The sequence below is a fragment of the Desmodus rotundus genome, chromosome 6 (assembly GCF_022682495.2).
Source record: "Desmodus rotundus isolate HL8 chromosome 6, HLdesRot8A.1, whole genome shotgun sequence".
NCBI lineage: Eukaryota > Metazoa > Chordata > Mammalia > Chiroptera > Phyllostomidae > Desmodus > Desmodus rotundus.
The window spans coordinates 110260228-110285890 of NC_071392.1; the positions used below are offsets into that span (position 1 = coordinate 110260228).

The following is a 25663-nucleotide window of genomic DNA, read 5'->3' on the forward strand; positions in this document are numbered from 1 at the left end:
GAAAAGAGTACATGCTGTGATCAGAGCAGTAATTATTACCTCTCTTCAAGCTTGGTCTGATTCTATCGAAGGAGGAATAAGTAGGCCTTCCCTGACTGCTGCTATTGATTATTAAGGCAAGCACCTAAATTGTGTCATTGGAAAACTAAACTGATCTTCACGTACGGCACAAGACACGTATTCAGAGACGATAGCTTCAAGGACAACTTGAGCAAGTGAATCAACACTAAGTTAGAATCTCGATTCTGCCTGGAATTAACTGATTTTTATTGTCCACAAGAGAACTTCAAACTAATCCCCTATTTACAGAAATAACCTGTGGACAGAGTATGAATACTAGCCGTGAGGTGAGCATATAGTGAACAAATCAGACATGCTCTTATCATCCTGTCAAATTACCTCGTCGCTTTCCCAAGTACACATCCCACAATTAAATAAGAAACCTGTTAGAACCCAGTGCTATCACTTACATTCTGGTGCAACTCAAACTCCACTTCACATTTAAAGCAGCTGGACAGTAAGCACTTCAAAACGGTAACAACGCTTTGTGAGTTCACATAACCCACTGAATTTTTTTATGAAACACTGTTCTGCTACCGTGGGAAGAAGAGGGTAATTGAAGGGTATACTATAGGTACGCTTCAACTGTAAAAAGATTCTTCTTAAAAGAATTTTTAAAAATCAAGAACAATGACCTTGAAAAGGAGGTGGCAGAAATACACTCATGGAGAAATGGCTGAGTAAAGTTTATTTTGAAGTAAAATGCACACAGTGTGGACAACAATTACGCTATTTGAAAATTGACTGAAGGGAATCTTCATATGCCAAGTTAAGTTTTCAAAAAGCACCTGAAAACTCAAATACTCTATTTTTCGGACTATAAGACACGCCTTCCCCCCAAATTTGGGGGGAAATGGGGGTGCATCTTATAGTCCGAATGTAGCTTACCTGGCTCTCTGGGGCCGGGGGGACGGCAGTGGAGTGGTTTTTTTTCCCCCCTATTTTCCTCCTCTAAAACCTAGGCGCGTCTTATAGTTCGAAAAATACGGTAAGTATAAAGTTACAAGTAAGTATTCTTACTGTAGCATAGATAAAATTTTATATTTGTTTTATTTCTTCACTTGTATCAGGAGTATTTCCCACCTCTTTATTTCCTTGTTGTCTTAATGCTGGAGTTATTGAGTCCTTAGACCACGTTCTAGCTACATTCACTTCCATGGGGGGGTCTCATTTAGCCCCACGGCTTTAGAAACCGTTTACATGTTGACAACTCCCAGACTGTTTCTATAACTCGGTCCCATTCTCTGAAAGCAGACTCCTACATTCAACAGTCTGCCTGCTCTCTCTACTGGGTGTCTAACTGGTCCTTTAAGAACCTACTCATCCCGACCTCCTCCTCAAACCTGTTCCCCGTAGCCTTTTCAATCTGGCTGCCAGGTTCCCAGTTTCTCAAGCCACAAACAGTGGAGATACCCTCGATCCTCCTTCGTCACCTGAACCACAGGAAACTGTGTCAGCTTCGCCTTCAAATTACATGGATCCAGAGTCCCATCTCTTCTTTGCAGGGCCCTACTGTCACCACTCCGGTCCACACGACTGTCACCTCTTGCTCGAAATACACAAAAGCCTGTCTGTGGGTCTCTCCGTCTCCACCCTTTCCCGCTCTGGTCTACTCTCCATAGAGCAGGCAGAACAGTCCTTCTTCAGGCTAAAGTCGGATCCCATCATTCTTCCACTTAAAAACCCTCCCGCGGCTCCCCAACTCACTCAGCCTACATGCTGTTTCTAATGTCAGACATGCTCCTGGAGCCTCTGCACTTGCTGCTTCCTCCGCCTGAAATGCTCCTCGCCAGATTATCTGCACGCCTTAACCTTCGAATCTACTTTTACTCAACTGTCATCTCGATGAGGCTTTCCACTGATGATCCTATTTAAACCTGTAATGCCCCAACACTGTCTATTCCCAAATCTTATTTCCTTTTATTTTTTTTAGCATGCATGTTCTTCTCAAGTACAGTGGTACCTCGGTACTTGTCGTGAATTTGTTCCAGAACTCGTGATGAGTGCCAAAACTGACGAGTACCAAGCAAACCACAAGCGATGAAGCATTTTCTCTTGTGAGGCGGCGCCGGACTCATATAAGTTCTAGTGAATGCAACGAGTCTCAAGTCCTGAGCAAGCGCCGAGTGCTAAAACCTTTTCTTTTTTTTTTTTTTTTTTTGGTCAAAATGCGACAAGTACAGGGTTTGATAAGTTCTGAAGCCAACGAGTACCGAGGTGTTACTTATTTATTTATTGCTTCTCTTCAATTAGTATATAAGATCCACACAGGCAGAGATTTTAGTCTATTTTGTTCATTGCTATATCCAAGGTTCTAAAACCATGCCTGACACATAGTAGCATTTTGAAAATACTTGCTGAATGAATGAAAGCAGGCTCTCAATACAAGTTTTTGTTGGTGGTGGTGGGGGAACAAGACAAACCACTCTTGAATTCTGAATAAAGGTCAAATGCCTTCCAATAGCTTTCACCCTTTTGTATGTTCTTTGCATTTGAGAGTAAGGGTATGGCTTTTTCCTAGGAAGCTATCAGTTCCAATAAAATTTTTCTGAAAATATGCTGTGGGGAGAGGTATTATACACCTTCTCAAGGCCCCCATATCTTCAGACGTTTGTGTAAAGCTGGGATTGCGGTGGTGTGATCTCCATCGTGGACAAAAGGAAGGAAGCAGGGAACAGGGAGTAGGGTAGGGTGAGGGTAGGAAGTGGAGTGGACAGAAGGGGCCCTGTTTTTGCAGGAAGGTCAAAAATATCATGGACCCAGGGTAAGATTAGTGAACCAAGACAGCTCAGCAGCTCAGGGTAAGAAAGCAGGATAAGAAAGGGAGGTCGTCTTTGGAGGCACAGGTCAGGGAAAGTCCTCTGACCTCTGTGTATGCCAAGGAGAGAACACTAGGGGAAGGAGGAGGGGGAGACATGCCAGGTCTGCCATTTCGGGCCAAGCAAGTTGGGGATGGCTCTGACTTCTTTAGCTGGCGAACAGATATGGGACAGGCCATAATAAATGCAGTGAATTCTAACAAGCTCAGTTCTAAGACTTTAAAATTAGCATGGCAACTGGTTACAACCTCCATGTATATATAGGACAATCTGACAACCGCAGAGAAAGAAAAAAAAGTTCCCATATATTATCTGGGCCAAGTCTTTCACTGTATAGGTGGGAATATCGAGGCCCAGAGAGCAGTGACTTGTCCACACAGCTCACTGGTGAAAGAGGTGGAACTCAAACTTCAGATGACTCATTCAATCGTTTGCTGACCACTTCTTTCTGCACCAGGCCCCCAAACGACACAGTACCCCTAACCTTAAGGCACTCTTTATTTAGTGGGGTAAACAAAAACAATAATCTCTAATTATAGTGCAGTGTGACGAGTTCCTCCCCTGAGGTAGGCATAGGGGAATTGAGAAGTTCAAATGCTTGACAAACTGTCACCATTTTTATTGTATATCTATGATATTAGGCTTATTTGAGTCTGTAAACAAGTTTTTTCACTGAATCCTCACTACTAAGGTACGAGCAAGGTCATGTTCTCATCTCTATTTTACAAATGTAGAATCCAAGGCTCAGAGAGGTTAATTAAGTTACATAAGGTCATGTCCTTGAGTTAGTGGTATGAGCTTAGACCTGAACCCAAGTTGTCTGACTGCAAACTGTAAGCTTTTCATACTGTATTACATGTTTCCCACATAAAAAGGTAATCATCAGAGCTTTTAAAGGAAGGTAAAGAGACCAGAAACTAAACCATGCACAGTTGGAAAACCAGCTGCATGTGGGGCTCACTGTGTCCGAAAGATAGTCTTTGGGTTTTAGACAGGTCCACAAATACTGAAACAAAACTTCTCAATCATTTTCCCTTTCAATCTCGCCGTTAAGACAGATGAAAAAGAGCTACAAGATAATGTTCTTTTATACCTCAACAAGACAGGGGGTGGGGCGCTGGCAGCACAGAAAGGGGATCAGGAGCTGTAATTTTCAAAAAGGAAAACATAATGCACAGATGAATCATCTTCCTCTTGGCACTAGATCATATTAGCATGCATTTGCACAGCTCATCCCAGCCTGGAGCAGGGGATACCTTAATCAATTGCAGTGGTATACTAAGAGCAAATGACATTTACCTATTTGTTTGGGATTTAAAGTAAAGTACAGGTTGTCAATTTCAGGTGCGCTGAAGCTGCCTATATGCCTTCCATCTGTCTCTCTGGGTGTTAGGGCTGGCCGTACATCACCGGCACCTACCAGATAGGAAAACACTTCAGCCGCCCCAAGTTTTACACACATACACACAGTTTTGTTAGCTACTAATAAATGTAGCTTCCCTAGGAACAGATTTCAGCCCAAGGTGGTGTCAATTTTTCAAGCACCAAAAAGATGGGGAGAGCTGCTGGCACAGAGAGCAGGGGAGATAACAGGTTTATCTGCTGGCCAGCACTGCTCAGCTGCTCTGTCATTTTCGACAGAATGAAATGGAGGTGAAGGATGGCTATGGAGCTGTCAACACGGATGAGGTGGACGGGGTGGCTCCCACTGCAGAGAACAACCTCTAAGGCAGGGCCCAGGAAGAGCAGAACTTGGACACACACAGGTACACACCCCGCCCCTGACCCCCTAGAGAGGAGAAGGCTAGGAAAATTTACACTTTCATGTCACTATGTAGGGAGGCAGGGGCCTGGGTGGGGTATTAGAGAGGCCGTGCCGAAAATGTGCCAGTGTGACTCCCTGCCTGCCGGGTGCCCTCCTCCACTGTTCGCCTCAGACACTGATTAGTGACACTTTGTAGGGGATCTGGTCCACTCTTCCCCTATCTCAATCTCTTCAGGGCCTCTCGAGGGTGATTAGAAATGGGTTAGACCCCTGGTTACATGCTAAAAGTTTGATTCTCTGGAGTCAGTTAAGAGTCCTGTAATTTCAGAGCCAGAAGGAGAATTGGAAACCTTTGAATTCAATGTCTCTGGGGCTTTGAGTGTAGAAACAATAGCCCTGATAAGGGATATTATTTTCTTTGGGTCAAAAGTACCTGTGTGAACCACTGGAATTTAACAGATCTTCCATCTCTGTGTGTGTATGTATCCATGTATGTATGTATAGATACACACATATGTGTGTATACACATAGGTATGCACACACACACACATCACGACAGACATTTCTGAGAATCTGATGAACCTTTATCATAGTAGCCTTCCAAAATACATACAAATGTAACATTTCCACAAAGTTTCGGAGTTTCCATCTCTTAGGCATGGCTCCTTGGTTAAGAACCCACGACCCACGACCCACGGAGACACCCAGATTGGAGGTCTTTCCAGAATGGCGGAACCATGCTGTGGCAGTCACTCCAACCAGCCTCTATGCGTACCATTCTTACAAAGAGTAGGATGGAATAGCATTTCCCACTCCTGTTCTTTAAAACAGTATGGTGCACATTCCATTCGGTTACCACCACCTCTCTCTGCAAGGAGGCCTATCTGTGCATAAACAGGCCCATTTACAATTAGGCCGATCAGAGTCCCATTGCTGGAAGACATGGGGTGCACAGAGAGGGTGATCTCCCGGACGTGTGCCTGAAACACCAACACGTGAGTTCATTAACCCGGTGGGGGCTTTAAGTCAGACAGACTTGGTTTCAAATCTCGCTTCTGACACGCAGTAGCTGGTTAAACTAAACCATGGCTAATCTCAGAGTCTCAGTTTTCTAATTTGTAAAAGGTGGCTGTTTCATCTATTAAGTCCATTGTATCAAATGGGATGTGTGCACAGTAAGCATTCAACAGACATTAGTTTAGGATGGGCTGTACTGAAAAAGCAATGCAAAAAGTCTCTCCCCTATGCACCTGTCACAGATCGCCACCCACCGCCTTCCACACTGCCGCCTGATCACACGCCCACCACTAAACACGCTTCAGTCTGCCGGGGTCACCCTAACGAGCCCCACTGAGAAATACAGGAACCACGCCCTGGCCGGTAGCTCAGCTGGTTAGAGTGTCATCCAGATACGCCAAGGTTGCAAGTTCGATCCCCGGTCAGGGCTCATACAAGAATCCACCAAGGAATGCATAAACAAGTGGAACAATAAATTGACATTTCTCTCCCTCTCGAATCAATAAATAAAAATTTTAAAAATACATAGGAATTTAGATTGCTTGACTTCCTCTGCTGCCAGGGCTATTTTCTATAACCCATGATTTGTTCTAACCCTAAAATGGAGCAAGGCCAACTTCACTCAGACTCTTTGATTGCACAAAAAATTAAAATAATGTGCTTATGTGTGACAGCTTATGAAGCCAAATAATAGAAGACCTACAGACAGCCCTGAGGTGGGTAGGGGCTATGCACTAGTGGGCTGAAGGACACAGTGCAGCTAAGTAAAGGTGGTCTTACTTTTTACTACAAATAAAGGTACTTGGCCATGATAATCATTTGTTTTTTGATCTTGCTGCAAGAAATGAAAACAGCACATATTCTGTAGAGGAATTGAAAAATACCTTCTCTTTCATGGGTTTTATAACCGTAGGACAAGTAATTATGGGATATGAGATGGTATATACCACAACTGTTCCTTTACTTAAACGTCTGAGTACCTACTATGTACAGGCAGTGTACCAAGTACTGGGACTGCAGACATGAGAGAAGACCGTCTACTTCCGAGAAGTTTGTTGTCCAGTGAGTACTGCTCAGAAATGCACAGCTACAGTAAAGTACACCATTAACTGCCACGCATGGGATATGCAGGGCACATATGTGAAGGGCCCCTAATTCAGCTGGGGATGGGGTAGAAAAAAGGAGGGAGTGGGTAGGGGTGGCTGGCTATACAGATGAAAAATTAGGAAGTAAGAATTGAGACAAAAGAAAAACATTTTTCCCAGAGACTTCTAGGAGGGCTGCAGAGTTGGATTTGTTACAGGGACAAGTGAGCTCTTAGCTCTCTAAGTTTTTTGGTGGCAGAGTTGGCAGCCAGACAAAAGCCAGGACTTTGGGTTCTTGAAGCACAGACCTGGACCATATTCCTGAAGTCAGGGATAAATGGAATACTATTCCATTAACAAGTCTCCCAAGGTGGGAGTGGGATGGGCGCTGAGGAACAGAAGGGCAAAGGTGACAAGGCACACAGTAATAATCCCTAAATGTGACTTCCTCAACCTTCTGTGCCAGGTGAAGTGCCCCAGACTTCAGAGATATCCTGCTTGCATCTCTGTTGAAGTTCCTGTCTCAAGAGGTAGGGGAAGATTACCTATGCCACAAAGGAAGAGCAGACGCTAGCAAGCTGGGCTGGGCCATAGGAGAAAGCCCATAGGGATGTTTGGCATAGGCACTGACACTGAATCATCCATTTATGCACAAAATAGAATCCTCCCGTGGATAAGATAACAGTGTTTAGCGGCAGAGACATCAGGTCAGAGACACTGACCCTGTCCTCCAACTGCTTGAGGTCTATTACATCTAAAGTTACTTGACAGAAAGTGACGGTGATGGCAAAGGGCAGACACTGCTGATGGAGCACGTACTCTGCCAAACAAGGGGGGCTGGAAGACTGGTACGCAAGGTGACACTTGGACTGAGCCCTGAAGAAGAAAAAGAGGCAAGAGAAGAGCTTGAAGGGAGAAAGGGCAATGGGAACACGGACATTCCAAGTAGATGGACAAATGTGAAGCAAAGGCATTAAGCTGGAACACCCAGGACATGAACAAAGAAATGGGAAGAGACAGGTGTGAGGGAAGGGAGGGTGAAAGGTAATGCGTCTGAAAGGTGGAGGAGGGGTGCAGATCATGGATACTGGTAATGCTGGACTATGGGAAGTGGACCCTAACCAACATTCTGATGGCCTGGGACTTAAATACTGGCCCAGCCTGGCTGGCTGGAAAATGAGTTCAGGGCCGCTCTGCCCACCCAACTACAGCAATTACCAGCAGCCCAAATGGTTAAAAAAAATATGGGTCAGCCAGAGTTCTATTCTTAGTGTGGAAATGGTCCCTGTGCTTCAACCGTCAGGCCCACGTGTTGACAAGATCTTGCAGGGCCACTTTAAAATTCAAGGCCATGCTGCAGAGCTACCTTTGTTTCCATGAACGTCTAAGGCCATCAGCTCTTTTGTTTTAAGGGAATCGTACAGCCGTGTTCTTCTCTCATTTCTAAAATTAAAAGCATCTCTTTTTTATTGCTGTGCACCTCCCTTCTCTCCCAGCCCCACCCTGAGCACCCCAGATAGACAGACGTCCAACTTCCTGGTAGGACTCTAGATGCGAAAGGATGTCTAAAATAACCTAATCAGATTGATTTGGACTTCAGCAGGGGTGTGTTGGAATACAGATTAATGTGTTCTGTGCTTGGCACTGGCAGCTGAAGTAGCAGGAGGCCCTGTCAAATCAAGCCATAACATTACACGATCCTCTGCCTTTATTATTATTTTTCCCCCTTTTTACATTTCATTGTAATGGACATCTGCCTCACAGGAAATGCGGTAACCCGAGAAGAGTCACGCGTGTGTGCTCAGCCACTCCAGTTGAATACTGATGCAGTCGAATCAAACACTCTTCTCAAGACAGATGGATCTGTGTCTATATATAGCCCCCCTCCTTTCTTTTAACACATACACAAAATACATACATTCCTATTCTTACCAACGCTTACTGGGTCCTGAGTATGTGGCAGACCCTGGGTTAGACACTGGGGACTTAAAGAGGCAACATTTACTGTAAACCTACTATGTGCCTATGTGTGCTTTACACATATTACATAATTTATTCTCACAACAATCTTATAAACATGCTGTATTATTCTCTCTGTTTTACAGATAAGAAACTAGAGATTGAGCCAGGGAAATAAATCTTCCTTGCAGGGTTTCACAGTTAAAAAGTGACGTAGTTAGTTCCACTATAGTGAAACTTGATTATTTTCCTCAAGAGTTAAAAACCATTCAGCTTCACTAGTACTGCAAATAAAACCATGAGGTAGTTTCATCCAATGAAGTTTTCAAATACCTGATGTCCGCAGGCTGCGGGGAGGGCGCCCTCCCACAACGGCTGTGTGAGCACGGAGGATGATGCAAGGCCCGAACCCACTCGGCACAGGACTGTCCCCACAGAGGGTGAGCTCCTCACAGCCCCCTCATCTCTTGTCTTCGGTATCTGGTCCTGTGCCAGGAGTTCACCCCGTATTAAATTTGACACCCTAACAGAACACCATGGTGAGAGTTAGCTGTAGGAGGTGTGTACGACCCCTGAGCAGATCTGGATGAGTCAAATCCTGAATAACGAGGAGGAATTTATCAGACAGACAAAGCCGGAATGGCATTCCACACCAAACACAAGAGGTTGAAAGATACGAAGGAGCACAGCACAGAAAAGGCAACAGGGGACTGACACTGGGAGGGAAATGGACGGGAGGAAGTAAGAACCTTGCTCACTCAACTCCAGGGTCTGGACTTTACATGTGCAGGAATATACACCGAAGCAGCGGAACCAGACCTAGATTGTAACGAGAACATGCACAACATGCACAACGTGCTGCACTCGGGTCCATGTAACAGTGAATTCTCCCTAAGCAAACACAAACACTTAAGGGTCTTTCAGGGGGACGTCATTTCGGTGCCCCCTTCTCGTGGCAAAAAGGGAAGTATGACATAAAGAACACTGACTGGACCTTGAGAAAACCTTCTATGTGACTGAACTGGTCTCATCTCCACCCACTCTCTGAGCCTCAATACCCTTGTCTATAAAAAGAGAAACGGCCTGGAAGATTTACAGGTTCCTCTCTGAACTCAACGATGAGATTCCAGTTTCCAAACAAGGATGCGACCTAGCAATCCCAGCCCTAGGTATTTGCTTAAGAGCTAGTGAAAACAAGACTACAACTTGTGCAGGAATGTCCACTGCAGCTGGACTCATAATGGCCTAAAACTTAAAAATAGTCTGTCAAAGGAAAACCACATCCACTCAGTGGCATACTACTCAGCAATAACAGGAACACACTATGGACGCCTGCAACCACATGGAGGAGTCTCAAGAACAGAAAGCTTTCCCCCCAAAGAGTGTGCACTGTATGAGTCCACTGATGAGGCTCTAGAGGAGGTTAACCTCATCTACGGTGAGACACTCAGAACAGGGACACCTCCGCGAAGTGGGGGGGGGGGTGAACGGACTAGAAGAGGGCATCAGGGTAACTTTCCGGGGGGCGGGTACTGTTCTGTATCGATAGGGCATGTACTGGTCCAAATTCATCAAGTAATGCACTCCAGATCTGGGCATTTCACTCCGTGCAATTTTATTTTAAAAACTGAACTCTAGGTTAATGATATTCACGCTGGAGTATTTAAGGGTGAAGTGTGCTGGTGTCTGCAACGTCCTGCACTAAAAATAAAATGGGTGGGTGAGAGTCGCAAAGCAAACACCGTGCAATGCTACCCGTAGGATCTAGGTGGTGGATACAGAAGCACTTGCTATATGGTTCTCTCGACTTTTCTTTACGTTTGAGAATTTTCATAAGAAAATGTTGGGAGGAAGAAGGCTAGTAAAAAAGAATGAGAGGTGTGATCTTGGAATATAAATGATGAGATTCCTGAAGGCGATCTTTTCAAAAGGTAGTTTTTAATATGTCTGTTGTTTAAAATTTTGAATGTATTTTCCACTGAAATAGGCACAGTGAAACCCATTTAACCTGAAATATAGCCAAAATTAATTCAGTATTCTCAATTTTCAGTCACAATGAGATTCCACAAACACTGTTTAAGCACCTACTGGATGCAAAGCAGTATGACAGGTGTTGCTTTTGGTTGACTTATTTCACAGCTCTCATAGGATTTCTTTCCCTCCTTTTCGGAGTTCCAGCAGCACTATGATTTTAAAATGTGTTTAAGTGCCATCTTAACTAATTTACAGCCCTGTATTTGCGGGAAAATGTGCCTTGCAGCAAGAAAGGGATATGTATGCTCAAAAACCTTCCTGCTACCCAATTATTCTCCAAGGGCTCAGGGAGAAGGGAACAGAATGGCTGATGTGGCATCTAACATTCCTTCTAGGGACTTGAGCTGAAAGCATGACGTTCCCCAGGTCACGTGTTCATATATCAGGGAAGGCCCATATCTCAGATGGGTTGAAGGAGAGATTCATGAAGCTGTAAGTACCTACCATGTGTGTACACAACCATCTCTTGTAGAAAATGATTCCGATCTAGTTTTCTCTAGCCCTACAATGTGAACCAACCACATCCCTCCAGTGTGGATGGGGAACGATGCTGGTGAACACCCTGAAAAATGAGCTAGGCGCCAGCGACTTCAGCAACTTGAAGGCCTGGCCAAACTCTGCCTGCGGGAGATGCTGTACACCAAGCGGCAGCATCCCGACTAGCTGAGAGTGCCGGCTGCCTACCCAATTTCTCCTCTTATTTATTATTAATAGAACTCATATTTATTTGAAAATATCTCCAGCTTAAAACAAAACATGGCAGCTTCCCTTATTGGTATGACCTATACGTAGGCATGATCATGTGACTAACTTTGGATCAGAGATTTAAGATGAACTGGGATTTCCAGGAGGGGATCTGTCCCCTTCTGCCCTACCCCGTCCTCTTTTTGCTTTCCTGCTGTTTGGAATATAGACATAATAACTGGGGCTCTAGTAGCCATCTAAGACCATGAGGCAGTCTTGAAAACTGAAGCCAGTCACTTTAACAGGTGCTTGGGGTACATTAATAAGCACACATCCCTGGTTCTGTGATAAGGGTAGTGGAGCAGAATGACAGAGGAACCTGGGCTCCTGATGACACGGTGAGGCTGTCAGCCTAGTCCTGCTGACCTCTGGACTTATTTTACGTGCAAGAGAAATAAGCCTCCAGAGTGTTCTGTTTTGTTTAAACCACGATCGTTTCCAGTCTCTGTTATGAGCCATCAGCTGCAATTCCTAACTGATACACTCATCCAGCAAATTCTTTTCTAGGAGGTCCGAAGAGAAACTGTGTGTCTTGAGAGTTCAGTTATTTACCCCCCCCAAATTGTGTACAGTCTCGCTTGTTTTGGGACCAGCCATACATCCCATAGAGAAAGTTCTAGAAACAAGAACAACTGCTGGTGAAAAGGCACATTCCCTTCTTTTTACCTGTCTCAAAGGGTCTCCTTCGAACACTTTTCCACTGCATTTGAGAGAACCTGGCTGGAAGGACTAACTCAGCTTTTCTAATTAACACCCCCCCCCCCCGCCCCCACCCCGTTGAGACAGCAGAAATAAATGCCTGGAGTCTCAGCACCTGTTTTACCTATGCACCCCCACCAATATTCACCGTACCAGCACCCACCCTGGCAATGTTCCGAGACCCTGGTCTGAGGCAACCCGGGTTTTCCGACCACCAGCCTGAGTCCTTTGGTGAGTCCCTTTCGTGAAGACACCTGTACATCAGGTGAGGCTGGCGCCCTCACCGACAGCACATCACTTTTAGGAGTTTTTCATCTAAATTGATTTAAACAGATTCTATGGCCTGGAAGGTCTTCCTCAGGGTTTGAAAAGCGTATTATATACCACTCCTCTCACTGCTCATGCCCCCAAACAACAACAAAAACGTAAGAAGTGTTTAGATCCTAAAATGAGACAATTACCCTGAATATTTTTGTACTGTGATTTTATTATTTTAGAGTTCTTTTCGATTAGCTTGCCGTATTCTCAAACAGTCCTTGAAGGCTGGAAAACACAGCAGAACCCTGTCCCTACACTGACACAGTATTTGGATTTGGACACGCCTGAGGTTAATAAGCATAAACACCATAATTCTCCCACATCCTCGGTGATTTCATTGCTATTCTAATTTCCCACTTTCCAAGTATCAACCTGTCTTGGCGCAGGAGAGCTGGTCATTACAGACCCAAAGCAAGACAGGTGTTTTCACACTCCTCTGAAAGCCATCTCTGGATGCCCGCTTTAAATTAGAAATTTGGCTTAGAAAAAAAAGCAAAGCCTGTCTCCAGGATGTTCAGGGAACGATCTAAACCCACCTGTACACCACTTTCATCTTATGCACCAGTCCTGCCTTTGCACTCTTCAAACAGCCGTGGTCTCCTCCTCCCATTCTTCCCACACTTAGCAGCAAAGTCCTCCTGCAAACTGCTGCAGCCTCGCCAACTGTTGAGCTCCACACCCTCTTCTTCCAGACGCCAGGGCTTCAGCTGATTTCCAGGGAAACCAGCAAAGCCTGCTTGCAGACCCCAAGAGGCCTCAGGTTCACTTTCTTGAGGTCTGCCTTAACCCTTCTTCCATCCGCCAGTGACACGACAGAGTGAAAGGACAGAAGCAACTGCCGCACAGCACGAGCGCAGCTCTTCCACTCCTGGTTCGAGACTAATGAACTAAGCCACTCCGCTGTCTTGGGTGCACAGCACAATAACTGGAAAAGCACGCAGTCAGCCCTGCGAAAATGCCTCAGGATCACATTCTAACAGGATCAGACTCATAATCGGGAAAAGATAAAAGAACCTGGTTAATCCTAAAAAACACACTGCATTTGTGAAGAGCGATTTCATGCTTTGTTTTACTAACAGGATGTAATTACCAATTAGCAAATATATGAAGTATTTTGCCATCACCCTTCTCTCACAAGCGAGCCTTTCCAATACACCCAGCACAAGCATTTTACAGCCTTGTACACATAAAGAACCCAGAGCCCGGGAAGTCTCCACTCCCTCACAAACGAAGGTAAAAACCACATCTCAGTGTTACATGCCAGATTTCTGTGCTAGGCGCTTCACATACAAATTCTCAATACTCATGACCACCCTTGGAGTAGACTACCCCATTTTACAGAGGAGAGAGGGCAAGGCCCAGAGAGGTTATATATTTTGCCCAAGTTCTCAGAGCTAGTGAGAGCCAGAGACTGATCTAACACCCAGCTTTCTTTCCTGGCCCCACATCTGCCTTTCTCCTGGGGAACTCAATTTCTTAGCACCCAAGTTTCCAGGATACTGCTCAGCGAACTGGGTTGTGGGAAATAAGAAGAGAGCCCATGTTGAACAAAGCTATGAACGGAAACGCCAAAGTCCCTTTGCTTTATACAAAACAGATGGTTTCTGGCAAAAACTGACTTCTGTGAAACAAATCCTAATTGTCCACCATTAAGGAATCCAAAACGCATTCCCAAAAAGAATCCCCCGGCCTGCCTCATCATAAATATTTGGTGAAGGGGAATGGGGAGCAGTCCTGGCAGATGCTGGGCAGGGCTGCAGACGGGCAGCCGTGTGTCCCTGCTGGTAGCCGTGTTCCAAACCCCCCTCGGCCTGGCCACGTGACCCCCCCTTCTCAGTGAGACCCCCCCCCAACCACAGGAATTCTTCCTGCTCCTGGGAAGCCTTTGACATCATGTGTAGCAGCGTGAGACACACACTGGCACAGGGATCAGAGAATACAGATTTTATTCTCCAGAATGATACTAGCAAGCACAGCAACAGTCAGAAAGGTACTCTTCTTTTTGTGGACTCAGTTTCCCCAACTGCTCTCAACATCCTCTCAGCTCTCAACATCCATGCCACTCTTCCCTTTATGTCAGTGGTTCTCGATGTGGGGGAGGGAGAGGAAGACTCCCTTTCTCATCCACTTGGAACAGTCCTACTCACTTTCAACCTTTCTCGTCTTCTAATCTCCTCAGGGCAGATTTGCAAGGCTCGCCCAAGAGGACTGGAAGCCTATTTATTCCTCCATTGCTTCCGCCTGCACCGTGCGCCCACGTCCTTCATAACCTGGGATGTACTTACTGTACTGGATGGCTACTCGCGTGTCGTCTCCCACCTCAGCACCGGGGCCCGAGGCGGCTCACGGGGATCTCCCCGGACCTCACACCTTGTTTGGCACCATTCGGTGTTCAACAGATACTGGCTGAAGCACTGAAGACTGAGAGGGCTCACAGAAGGGGCCCGCTGAGTCTCCTTCGGGCCACCTCACAGGCAGCAGTATCCCGGAGGCTTTCTAAATGACAACTACGTGGTTCTGGGTGCACTCTTTTAAACACGAGCCTCTCGTGACATCAGCAAGTGTTCAGCTGTGGGCCCCTCTCATTTCAAAGCTTAATCCTGAGCTCACTACTTGTGAAATGCTTCTGTAGCCTGGGACTCTTGACAGAGATAAGACATGCTGAGAATACACATTTCCATATCCACTTCTTAAATAACGGCCGTCCCGCAGGCGTGTCGGACGGAGAGGGGCCGAGGGCTAACAGTTGTTCAGCACCTACTCTGTACTACGATAAACTGAGAGGCAGAGAGCAACATCCCATTTTACAGACCCCTCTACTCCAAGCGTGGCCAGAGGACCAGCAGCAGCAGCAGAGTCACATGGGAGTGTGTCAGAAACGCACAATTGCAGGCCTCACTCCAGACCTGGGGAAGCAGAATCTGCATTTTTAAACACCCCCGGGTGATTTGTCTGCAACATAAACACGGACAAACACTGTTTAAGATGAGGAATCTGGGATCAATGACACTAATTGAGGAGCCTAAGGTGACCCAGCTGGTATAAACTTAGATTTGAACTCAAGTACGAAAGCTCTCAAAGCTCTGCTCTTCCCACTACACTGCTTTTAACCATATCAACCTCATGGTTTAGAAGAACACATCTAACTTAATATAAGATATACAGTTGGCCCCTGAACAACGTGGGGGTCACGGGCACCGACCCTCACTGAGTCAAAAATTCACGTATAACTTTTGACTCCCCGCAAACTTGACTACTAACAAACAGCCCACTGTTGACTGGACGCCTCCCCGCTAACATCAACAGTCAATCACACAGACCTGCGGGTTATGTCATATACTGTATTCTTACAATAGAGGAAGCTAGAGAAAGGAAAATATTAAGAAAATCATACAGCAGAGGAAACAGGTTTACAGTGTTTATTGAAAAACACCCATGTATGAGTGGACCCACGCAGTTCACCACCACGTTGTTCAAGGGTCAACCAACAGAAAAAAATTGTTCTAACAAAGTTTATTGTTTCAAAAATTTAGATTGAAGTTATGTTAAAAAAATTTACAGCACACATTACCAAATATCAAAAAAAAACTTGGTACCAGAGCTTTCCTGCCCTGCCATGCTAGTATTATAAATTCTCCTATTTTATTTCAAGAAACTGCTAACATTACTGGATCATTGCTTTGGTGACTAAAAGTCACTTCACTTTTTGGTCGTCGGATGTCTCTGAGAGACTGAAGCACAGTATAAAGAACCTGGGCTTTAGGTTCTAGCAGACATTAATTTGAACTGTGTGTACAATACGAGAAAGTACTTAGCTTCTTTGGGGCTGTTTCCTCAGTACTAAAGCAGGTTGATAACACAGAGTGGTAACACAAAGCTGATGTTAGGGATAATGACATCATGTATATCCTGGAACACCGAATAATAAATGTGAGGAACCATCTCCCCCATCATCATCAACAATGACCTTGACTGGCTGACACATCATCAGGAAAATCAGCCCCTTAACGAGGCCAGCAAACACTAGTACTCCACAAGTTTGCCAGCTAGCAGGGATACTTAACAGAAACATGATTTATTAGTAATCAATAACACTCAAGAAAGTTGTAGGCATATTTTTTTAGTGATTATCAAAATGATACGCTTAATTTCTTTTATGGTAACCCTGTAGCAAGTAGGGAACAAATTAACAATAATTTTCTTTCTACTTTGGAGCCAGTGAAAAGGAAGAAAAGTGTTACAAGGAAAAAAATGTAAGGAACATATAAGAGACGGGAAAAAACACACAATGGGATACACGCCATCACCACATTGCACATGTGCATCGTTTTATAGTTGTACAAAGCACTTTCCCCATCCATTACCTGATCCAACTCTCACACACTGTGAAATACTATTGTCTCCGTCTGAAAGGTGGGGAAACTGACGTTCAGAAAGAGCAAATGACTTGTTCAGTTACAGGGCCTGAGCATAAGTTACAGCAGAAACATGAACCCAAGTCTTCAGAACCCAGCCAGGTGTCCTTTCTACTAGGCTGCTTAAGGCATTTAAAGTTACTACTGTCACTCACCTGCAGAAAGCCATGCCCCCAACAGCTCATAGGGTCCTGCAACCCCACCCCCAGGGGTGACGGTCCTCGCCCAACACACATATCCTTTAATAGACTGGCATCTAAAAGAGAAAAGAGCGACTTCTCTTGAACCTGCTACCTGAGAATAATTTCTGTTTGGGGATCCGTTGTTTGGCTACCAGAAAAGAATGCTCAATATCTTTCCAACCTCCTTCTTATGCTAATTACAGCTCATCAGCATCTGGACACCCACAAGCAAAATCAATATGACTATAAAAAAGAGCCAAAGACATTTTCTTACCATAAAAAAACCAAAAACAAGTACGACTACAACATGATTAAATACATAGACATTTCCCCGACAACCTGCAGGCAGCTGCATATAAAAATCACAGACAGTATCACGAGAGTCCAGGAAGGTGGACACAAACAATCCCACACACGTAATCGTATTCCTCATGAGCAGTGAAATGCATACAAGTTTATTTTCAGTTTACCCCCTTCCCCATTATAACTACGTAGAGATGCCAAAATTCAAATACTCAGACATTTTTAAAAAATACCATTGAAAGGCATTTTCACTTCCCATTATACTACAACCAAATGAACTTACACACATGAGCCTGAAGTCCATAACCTCATTTCCTTACCATTCTGAAGCCCCAGCCCATTCACACTACTTGGAAAAGCCAACATAACTAACCGTGCACAGCTCACCTTTCCAAACTAGCACCTCTGCAACCTAATCATTAACCTGAAACCTACGTTGTCTTCCATCAATAGAGTCTAGCTTCTTAACTGTACTGAAAGACTCACCTCTGACAAGTATGTCCAAGACAGAGTAAAATCAGGTTACATAATAGCGTATTCCAGTTATACACATCACATGCACGTACATACAACTCCACACCTAACACAGATGTTTGAATGGATGGTGTCCATGATGTTTCCTGCAATTAACTGGGAGTTAAGACTAGGGGGCATTTTTACCGTCCCATCATTCTTTTCTTCATGCTTAAATTTTCTACATTAGTTGACTTTATTCATATTCAGAAAAAGCCACCCTGGCTGGTGTGGCTCAGTGATTGAGCCTGTGAACCAAAGAGTCGTTGGTTCCGTTCTAGTTCAGGCACATGCCTGGATTGCAGGCCAGGTCCCCAGTAGGGGGCACTCAAGAGGCAACCACACATTGATGTCTCTCTCCCTCTCTTTCTCCCTCCCTTCTTCCCCTCTTTAAAAAGAAGTAAAATCTTTTTTTTTTTTTAAAGAAAAAGCTATAATGCTATTTTTAACAAGCCTCCCCACAAAGACCCACCAAGTCAAGATCTCCTCTTGGCACAGAGAGAAAGTAATAGGGATGCATACCAAGGCTTGTGCTCTGGGTATTCTGGCCAGGATCTGGAGCTCTCTAAAAATACAGATGCTCAGAGTCCCAGTCCTCAGAATTTCTGGAGGCCGGGGCCCAGGTATGTGTATTGTGTCAAAGCTCTTCATGTGATACTGACCAATCACAGTAAAAATCTACAGATTCATGTCTCTCATTCTCAAGAACGATGGGCCCACAGAGGGAGAAAAGATGCCAGAATGCTGAGTGAAGTATGTAATGAAAGGCAGGCAACTGCAAGCTAAACAGATGGGAACACCAATGGAAGGCTGAAGCAGGGTTGAGCTCCAGGCAGGAAAGATCACGAGGAGATAGAAGGCTCTCTGTGGACAGATACACCCTAAAGGTGGAAGCCGAGAAGAAATGGACAAAGTGTGGCAGGGCAAAAATTCAGACTAAGAGATGGAGGTTACGTATGCAGTACCGGGGCAGGACTTACTGAAAACCTAAAGAAATCGAACAGGAAAAGACACCAAGCAGTTTAAATTAGGCCCACTACAGTTGAGCATCCTGGAATTCATGAAGAGGAGGAGGAGGGAGAGGACAAAGAGGGGGGGGTGGGAGTGGGGAGGGAGAGTAACTATTCAAAACTCCTAGGTTAAAATCCTAGTAAGACCACATACTAGCTGTGTGATGGTCGGAAAAGGACAACTCCTCTCTGCCTCAGTGTTCTCACCTGTAAAATGTGGGTAATCATACGTGGCTCATAAAGTTATTGTAAGGATTAGATAAAATGAGGTAATGAATGTAAAAGCCTATCAGAGTGCTCAGAATAAACAAGGCCCCCAAACAGAAACCCTCGGAAGCATATCCCAGTACAGTTTGTATGTTGAATTTTAACAAACCAGGGCCCAAAGGTAATTACTGCCTAGCCCCCTAAGTTATTTCCTCATTTTGGCACCACCTAAAAATGCTAAAGATAACCTAGAAAGGTTTGACTATTTCTCTACTGCTACTTCTACATCCCTGGTATTTGTTTTATTTCTATAAAGAAGATACATTGCATACTAAACTATTTCTATAAAATTTAATCAAGATTATAAATGAAAACTAACAGTCATATTGACAAAATAATGAATGTACCAGCGGAAAATTCTATATCCAAAAATAAGAATTCAGCTAATGCTATCACTAAAGAAGTAAGTTTCTACCTGGTAAAATGAAAAACACAGAAGAAAAAAAGAAGTGATAAATGTTTCTCCTTCAACCTCTCTACCCAGGCCCTCAGTATCAAAACTGAATTTCTTCTAAATTAGCTGAAACAGTCAAAATAACTAAATTTAGTACTACATATATGACCTGTAAAAATTTGGGACAGTTGAATAACATAAAACAAAAATAAAAGCAGCAATAACTACTACTATTAATGAGTGCTTACTCTGTTCCTAAACATCATACACATATAACTCAGTTGATTCTCACCACAGCTCTGCAGGGTCTCAAAGGTACCCCCCGGGAGTGTAACAAAATACAGTCTCACCAACATTACGCAGACTGGTGGAACCAGAAACTCTGAGAATGCGTCCAGACAACTAATTTTAAACAAGATCCCAGGTCATTCTGGTGGGCAGCCAGGTTTAAGGCTCACTGCAGTCTGTCCCTGCCAACTTTTATTTTACCCGTGCTGGTTTTCTTTCCCCACTTGACAGTCCTACACCCGGATAACTCAGACCTAAGTAAGGTTTGCTTCAAAAGCCACGTCTCTAAGGTGGAGCGGTTTCTTCCCTCCAACTGTTCTCTCACCACCTAGGCTGGATTAGGGACCCTCCTCCGTGCTCCACACTTTCTTCTACCTTTTTACCTTGTAATATAAATGCAGGTTTCTATGTCTGTCTCCTTAGCTGGGCTGCGAGCTTATTCACCTTTCATTTTTACCTTGTAATATAAATTATTCCTCCCCAGCTGGGCCGTGAGCTTGCTCACCTCTCATCTACAGCACCAAGCCTGGCACGAAGGAGAGGTCTCGTGGTTTGCTTAATAAAAAAAGAAAAACGAATGAAGTCTTGCTGACCTACCTTTAGGGCTCTTTTCCACAGAAATAAACTTTGCAAGAGTGTGAAATGGAAGGGTCTGGTACCTCATTCAAGAAGTGATGACTTGCAACGGGGCTAGCATAACCGGGGTTGTATAACCAAGGGTTTAGCTTCTAGGCCATCGTGATAACTGGTGGCTGTCCCAGCTCTCTGGTATGTCCCATCTCTCTTGATATGACCCAGCCTGTCTGCATATGGAGCCCCGGTCCACAACGGGGCTTCACGCCCACAAAAGTCAAGGAGTTTGATCCTACATGTAGACAGGAGGCTGACAGGTAGTAACTATATTACTATTTATTCAATGTCTACTTGCTAGAGACTATATAGAGGATGCTCGTGATCGTTATTCTTCACACAACTCTTTGAGAAAGTTGTTTTTTTTTTTTTTAACTCTATTGATTTTTTAGATAGAGGAGAAGGGAGGGAGAAGGAGAGGGAGAGAATCATCAATGTGAGAGAGAAACATGGACTGGCTGCTTCTTATACATGCCCCAGCTGGGGACCAAACAAGCAACCCAGGCATGTGCCCTGACCAGGAATTGAACCAGCGACTCTTCACTTTGTGGGATGACACCCAACCAACTGAGCCATATCGGTCAGGGCAAGAAAGGTTTTACCAGGTTTGTTGATTAAAGAGGAATTCAAGGTCCAGAAAGAATAATTTGCCCAAGGCCACCAGCTAGTTGGGGAGTAGAGCTGGGAATGAAGCCAGGTCTGTCTGTCTGCAAAGACAACCCTCCGTCCATGTCTATGCTGCCTCTGATGTCAACCGAGACCACTGGAGCCACTCTGGTGCTGCAAGAAGCTTTAGAAGCAGACATAGGCTTAAACTCTGCTTCTGTCCCTCATTTGCTAAAAGGTCTTTAGTAAACAAAAACTCCCGGTATTTATCTATCAAAACATAGAAATGCCTAATTCATAAAGTAGGTCAGTTGTAAAGGCCTGTATTAGTAGATACCCAATAAATGTGGGTTGGCCATTAGCCTGTTCCCCGCCCCCTCCTCCCTGCAAAAGAGAATTACAGTTTCTTCCAGGGAGGCAAATACATCCTCTGTTTCACTGTCTGCCTTGTTGAAAAACAACTAGCTGTGTTCTACTTGGGAAAGAAAGGCCCGAGGGTAAATTCTTAATATGATGGAACCAGTTAGCAAACCAGATGTGGAACACTCCGAATCGTCCCCTCAAGCCTGATGAGGAGCCCCCAAACCCAAACACACTGCTATTTCAGCATCCCTACATTTTGTCATCCGAGGTCAGGAACGAGACAAGCAGCTAGCTGGAGGGAGAGAAAAGGAATTGATCCAGAATCTGTTCAATTATAAGGTTTCAAATAGCAACAAAAAGCAACAGCAAGACATTTCCATTGTCATTTAACATAAAGTGTCTGTTAGCACACAACTTAATGCCATTTTTAAAATTAAATACTGTTCACTCTTCACTTGCTCATTGTTCTGACCACTATTACCAACTCTTTATGATTTTTAAGCTTGGGGAATACAAATAAAGGGGGGAGATATCTCTGAATTATCTGTTTATAGGTAATGTGGAGGGGAAGGGGAACCCTGGTGAGTCCTCTCTGGGGAAGCTTTTCGTCTTATGTTCCACGGAGGTGGACTGGCATGTTTACAATCCACCTCTGTGAATGGCAGACTCAGGGAAGGAAAGCATTTCTTCAAGTGAGTACTTCTAAAATTACCAACAGAGCACAAAGGAGAAGAACACAAATCGGAAATCCATCTCATCACGACCACTAATATTAGTGAGGCAGGCACTGTGCTAAGCACTTTATCTGTATTATTTCACTTAATCCCCATATACAGCACCCTTATAAGATTCCAATATTATTCCAATTTTACAATTGAGGAAATACAGGCTCAGAGAGGTTAAGCAACTTTCCCAAACTCACACAGCTAGTAAATGAAAGGACCAAGGTTCCAACCCAATCTTGTCTTCATCCAAAACCCACGTTCTTAATCACCTGTATCACAATAATTGTTATACATGCCTTAATGCTCATGGACCCCTCTGCTGCTCCCATCACTGGTGTGAGCATGAAATACTACCTGTCTTTTAGGAAACACTCAAATGCCATGTCTTCTCTTAAGCCTTACCAGGATCCCTAGAAGTCTGGGCTTCCACACCTTCTAGTATAACATTTAGTAGAGTATGATGTCTGGGTCAGTATTAAGATAATAACTTATAATAAATGAACATTTATCAATCCCCACACTATGTTAGACAACAATAATTCTCACAATGATCCAAAAAGGGTGGTATTAATTCTGTTCTTACAGATGAATAAACAAACATGTATTACACCATGGGACTTCATAAGGCCACATGTACTTCACCATGGGACAGATTCTGTGTGTGGCCCTATGGGAGAACCATAACTGGTCACTATGGTAAGAGTCCTTGAATTCCATAATGCTTTAACTATAGGCATGTGTCTCGATCTTTATTGTAAGTGGTACACAGGTGTTAAATAAATGCATTTATCCATTCAACCAATATTTACTGAGCAGCTACCGTGCACCAAACACTGTAAAAGATACCAGAAATGTCTAACAATAATTTTACTACGTCATTATGCCTTATCATTTGTGCTATGGGAAAGGATAAGAGTCCCCACTACCACGCTGACTGGTCTTGGGGCAAAGTACCAAGATTAGAACCAAGGTCTTCTGATCAAGAACTTTTGACTTCATGAACAATCCAGAGAAGAGAACAAGCTAGTCTGGTGGACCCCGAAGAGCAAATACCATGGCGCGACTTTGTGAAGTGAGCATGAGGTCTGGCGTCAGAAGCTGAGGGTCTAAGTCTCGGTTTAGCTACTTGCCTACTGTGACCTGAAGTCATGATCTCCTTGAGTTTTACGATTTCCTCATCGTCAGAGTGAGAAATGACAGCAACTCTGTGGGGCTGCCGTCAGGCTCAAATATGATGAGTTGTGTGAAGATGCCCCTCCAGATGCTGAAGCAGGCAGTAACAAGTGCACCGGTAGGCCGAAATTCCAGTGCCCTTTGTTTTAACCTATGTCATCATCTCCCTTCTCCCAGAAGTACCTTTCTCCCTAAGCCTTCCTGTTCTCCTGCACACTTTAATAATGAAGTACTCTGGTCTGATATGTCTTTGCACTTGCTAATAAGAGTTTTGGGTAAATGTATGCAAATTGCTTTTCTCCCTCTCCCTTAAACTATGAATTCATTGAGGGCTGGGAGTGCCTCCCTCATTTGGTTGGTGGCGTGCAGGACGGATCGGAGAGGACAGGAGAATTGGGAGACTAAAAGAGACACACTTATTAAATAGGCTACAGTGACATTCGGGAGAGGCGATAAGGCAATGGAGAAGACTGATTCGAGATTTTTTCATAAGGTACAATTCACAGGACTTCAGATCAACGACATGCTGGACAGTTACAGCTAAGCGGGATGCACTGATTTCTGCTGTGGGTGGTGGAGTGGAGAGCGGTGACATTTACCAGGACAGGGAACCAGAAGAGACTTGGGCAAGCAAGGAACGAGTATGGTTTTGCAAGAGTTGAGTGTGAGTATCTGATGGGATTGTCTGCTGGTTAATTAGCTGTGCTGACTAGAGCAGGGGTGTCAAACTCATTTTCACCAGGGGCCACATCAGCCTCAAGGTTGCCTTCAAAGGGCAGAAATAATTTTAGGGCTGTATAAATGTAACTAGTCCTTAACCATTAAGGAGTTAAAATTACATTTGGTCCTTTGAAGGCAACTGCAAGGCTGATGTGGCCCCTGGTGAAAATGAGTTTGACACCCCTGGACTAGAGCTTGAGAAAGAAACCAGGTTGAAGATTTAGGAATTAATGGCAAAGAGACAGAGTTTACAGCAGCAGGTACAAGATAAGATAAGACAAGACAAGACAAGACAAGATAAGATAAGATAAGATAAGGGAGGGGAGGGGAGGAGGAGGGGAGGGGAGGAGGAAGGGAAGTAAAGGAAGACAGGGAAGACACTGCCAAGACATGCAAAAATGAACATCCGGGAACAGGCAGAGGAAAGGCATCTGGAGAAGGAACACTAGGAAAAAATAGCTTCCTCTAGGACAGGAGTTCTATTTTGTTCCCTTTCTCCTTGGGACCTGCCACATCCTAGGTCTTTGTTAAATTTTGAACACAGCTGGCCCCAAACAATGCCATGTCATTTACTTCAGTTCACCATGGAGACTTCAAGACCGTTTCCTTCTTGCCTGTGTTGATTAAACTCCCTTCTTTCCTGACTGCAGGGAAGGTTTTGCCATCGCCCTCTTCTAACCCTGGTAGGCGGTGGGAGCGCAGGTCCGCACTTCCTCACTGTTAGGAGTCCAGGGAGCACCAGGCAATGAATGACATGCTCCCTGACATGTAGAGCCCACCAGAATTACAATTCTCTGCAGATGACAGAATGTTATTCTTTAAAGCACTAACCTGTTATCAACTGCTCTCATTGTTCGTGAGGTAGAACGTGTGCACATGCCCGGCATGCACCGCACACACCTACACACTGCTTGGCAGCTCACCCCCTTAAAGCTTCTAACAGCCTCCAGGGGAACCATGTTAAAACAGCGCAATTAACTAGAACTGCTACAAACTCAATAACTCACCTACCTAATGAAGCAGTATAAGAAAAATTGGACCTATTTTAATAAGAATTTTAGAAAGAGACAAGAAGTAAAGGTCAAATGCCATTTCTGGATCCCAGCTCTTTTCCGCTCCATTCCTATTCTGAAGCAGTTAATACCAAGGAGACAATATATACTGTGCTGTTCTTTATAAAGCCAAGGAGGCAGCCAATCATGCTATTGCACACAAGGGCAAATTATTTCTTTCCATCCCATCCCCCAAGCGAAATGCCTCCCCTGATCTATTTCTGAAGGTTTTATTATGCAAACCTGAATGGATTTCAATTACAATAACTCTTTCCCTTCTCCACCCCAACTCACAAAAGAGGAACTAAATTACCAGCAATTCTAGGTTATAAGGACAGTTTTTGCTTCTTCCTCCTCTCTAGTCACCTTAATGGAAAAGTTCTCCTCTCTCATCCCCTTTTGTTGGCTTTAGGAACACAGCTGCTTTTACGTTGCCCCATTACTTAGCATAAATAAAACCCACACTCTTGCAGTCCTCCCCCACCAAGGTGTGTGCAGTCTGCCTGGCTCTCCCGGGGACC

At 44.4% G+C, this 25663-nt stretch overlaps 1 protein-coding gene across 1 annotated transcript in view; it reads right to left on the reverse strand.

Annotated features, from left to right (window-relative positions):
• The window catches only part of CTNNBL1 (catenin beta like 1), a 152711-nt gene that overhangs the window by 25205 nt on the left and 101843 nt on the right, over positions 1 to 25663 (reverse strand). The window lies entirely within an intron of this gene.